Consider the following 3,721-nt stretch of genomic DNA (forward strand, 5'->3'; position numbering starts at 1 on the left):
AGTTCTTACAATTACGGTATGTCTACTTGATTCCAAATTGAAAACGCTTGAAATGGTTGCTGTTCTCTTCATGGGTGAATGAGGGCGTGCTATCTCAGCTACGGATATCGGCCTTGGGTCCCTTCGCATATAAAGTGACATTGTCAGTATGCATTCGAAAGATAAAAACAAAACATACCTTAAATGTTTTTAACATAAAAAACAAGTTTTGTGTCTATGAAGACGACTCGGCCGAAGTTCACCTATTTTATCCGTGTTGGTTGTATGCAAATTAAAGGCGAAATTATTATTCTCTATAAAATGTATTACGAATTAAGTTTTAAAAAAAACTAGATAGTGCATGGTGCCAAAAGACTCGTTAAAAGTTTTTAGTAAAGAGGGAGTTTCATTCAGTGCCATTTTTTTCGCACATTAATAGTCAAATTAACAGTTGTCCTTTGGGCTACAAGTCTTCTTTTCAGATTTCAAAGATGCTAAGATCTTGTTTCATCTTTTTGCTGAAAAAAGATCCTCTGAAATTTAGGCTCGATTAACAAATAGAAAGAAACAAGTCATTGACAATGACATAGTCCCCACTTGTAATAGGAGTATTAGTCTTGATGGGGCAGGAAAATGTGGTCATTTAATAGTATCACTGGAGTGTATATGTTCAGATCTATGGACACATAGGTCTATGTCATTGTTCCCAATTTGAAACAAGAGGCATGTCTAAGTTATGGTTCTAAATCGGGAAAAAAGATCAGACCTCTAGCTGTATTGGCCAGCCAAGAAATACATATGTGCATAATAAATGAGGTACAAGATGTGACATCTTAAGGTCTATTATCCTATCAAAATTGAAGCGTAAAGAACTTGTGGTTACTGAGTTATGCATATATATGCATATTCAAGGTCAAAGGTCATCAAGGTCACATGACATTTTGAAAAAAAAACATTGTATTGCTGATTAATCCATATATGCCAAAATTCAGACCTCTAGCTCTATTGGCTTGCCCACAATTATATATGGGCATAATTAACGAGGTAAAGCATGTGTTGTCATAAGGTCTCCCATCCTACTAAATATAAAGGACATAGCACTTGTGGTTACTTATTTATTGACATAATCGTGTATTTTAGGTAAAAGGTTATCGAGGTCACATGACATTTTGTCAAAAAATTTCTATCCTATAGTCTATCCCTATATACTAAAAATCATACATTTACCTCTAAATTAGATATGCACAAAATTAGATATGCTCATAATTAATGAGTTACAATATGTGGCGTCATAAGGTGTCCCATCATACCACATATGAAGGGTGTAGCACTTGTGGTTCCTGAGTTATGCACAAATATGTATATTTGAGGTCAAAGGTCATTGAGGTCACGTGACATTTTGTCAAAAAAATTGTATTGCTAAGTTATCCCTACATACCAAAAATCAGACCTCTAGCTCTATTGGCTCGCTCAAAATTAGATATGTGCATAATTAATGAGGTACAATATGTGGCGTCATAAGGTGTCCCACCATACCAAATATGAAGAGTGTAGCACTTGTGGTTACTGAGTTATGCACAAATATGTATATTTGAGGTCAAAGGTCATTGAGGTCACGTGACATTTTGTCAAAAAAATTGTATTGCTAAGTTATCCCTACATACCAAAAATCAGACCTCTGGCTCTATTGGCTCGCTCAAAATTAGATATGCACATAATTAATGAGGAACAATATGTGGCGTCATAAGGTGTCCCATCATACCAAATATGAAGGGTGTAGCACTTGTGGTTACTGAGTTATGGATAAATATGTATATCTGAGGTCAAAGGTCACCAAGGTCACGTGACATTTTGTCAAAGTGTCTGAGATATCTGCGTGAACGGATGGACTCACATGGATGGACTCACGGACTGACATGACCCAATCTATGAGCCCCCTGGACTTTATCTGTGGGACTAAAAACTGTGTCACTGCATCCTTTTTGCAATATGAATACGATGAGAAACTAAATTTTTATTTTTCTTGGCCTTATACATGGGAGACTATGGACTGCCTTATACATGGGAGTCTATGGACTGCCTTATACATGGGAGTCTATGGACTTCCTTATACATGGGAGTCTATGGACTTCCTTATACATGGGAGTCTATGGACTGCCTTATACATGGGAGTCTATGGACTAGACTGCCTTATACATGGGAGTCTATGGAGGTGAAAACTAAAAAGTCCTCTAACACGGCCAAATTTGATCGCATTGTGAAACAAATCGACGTGCATCTGTATGAGCTAGGGTACTATCCTTGTACCAAGTTTGAACGAAATCGCTCCAGGCGTCTCTGAGATATCTGCGTGAACGGACGGACGGACGCACGCACGCACGCACGGACGGACGCACGGACATGACCAAACCTATAAGTCCCCCGGACGGTGTCCGGGACTAATAACCAACAGCTTGATCGCAACGTTTTCAGAAATGTCACTTGTGACATGGTCTATGCTTTGATTCTGAAAGCGAAACACTATTCGAACTAATTTGGGACAATTGGATAATGAAGTAATGTCAAATGTAAGCTCATCTGCTTTTTTTTAAGTTATACACTTGTTTTCATGAGTAATTTGTAATATTGCAACATTCAGCTATAGTGTATATAACAATTTGAGAAATTTGAACAATATGAAGATACAATTCTCCCAAATTAGTTCCAATCGTGTTGCGAGTGACTGACGCAATGTTCCTCAATCCCTCTGTTGTCACTTGCGAGAGCGCATAACTAACGCAGCGTTCAATGTGAAATTATCCATGACTTCTATTTGGTGAAGGCGTCTATGGTTGACACCAAGTAAAAAGTTGATTTGATGGGGTCATTCGCGAAATCTACTTAAATCCATCGTTTGAGTTAAAAAGGATGCAAAGTATGAAACCGTCATTTGTCCATATTGTCATACTGTAGTTTCACCTCAACATGTCTTAAAACCGCCGTCAGCTTTATAAATTAATTCGTTCCAAGACACGATTTCTATGCTGCTTTCGTGTTGTAATGCCGCTCCTGACGAAGTGCGCCATCTATAGTTGCTTGTTGAATCTTCTCCCAAGCTGTCATGATAGAAAGACCATGTGCTATCCAAGGGACTTGTAATTATCGCAATAACTTTGCTAAAAGCGTCATGTTTTGGTATATGTAGCTTCACATTAAAAGGGCAAAGTTCTGTATCTTTTTGGACAATGTTTCATGTTTTTTCTTTCGCATATTTTAGGGAATTATGCCATATTGGGCACTGAAACACGAACAGGCTAAATGAGAGATTTCTCCATGCTTTATCACTCTTCTTTATTTAAAAATATCTCCCTAGAATTTCAACCACCAAACATCTCGCCACCATCGTCGTCGTCGTTTTCGCCTTCATAATCATAATGCACAAAACGAAAGAAATTAACGTTGTCAATACTGCCTACTTACAATTTGAATTCACTGTAGAGCAATACGCGCACACCAAAACAAACAAACAAAGCAAAAAACATAATGTACTGTATCTGACGCTAGAAGATTTCATTGATTGTCCCATGCGCCACCACTGAGAGGGTAGCTCTCAAGTTGTATCACGGCCGTTGGAGGCGCTATCTCTCCTCCGCAGTCCTTCCATGCCAACATATTCAGCATGACGTATGTGTGCTACTGATTTTGTTTTACACTGGATGTATAATCTCGAAACAGTATTGCAAAAGTGATCCGACACATTGAG

General features: G+C 38.2%; 1 protein-coding gene across 1 annotated transcript in view; it reads left to right on the forward strand.

Annotated features, from left to right (window-relative positions):
- Positions 1-3,721, forward strand: part of LOC139136876 (uncharacterized) — a 32,141-nt gene that overhangs the window by 12,101 nt on the left and 16,319 nt on the right. The window lies entirely within an intron of this gene.

Source organism: Ptychodera flava, chromosome 7 (genome assembly GCF_041260155.1).
Source record: "Ptychodera flava strain L36383 chromosome 7, AS_Pfla_20210202, whole genome shotgun sequence".
NCBI classification, from domain to species: Eukaryota; Metazoa; Hemichordata; class Enteropneusta; family Ptychoderidae; genus Ptychodera; species Ptychodera flava.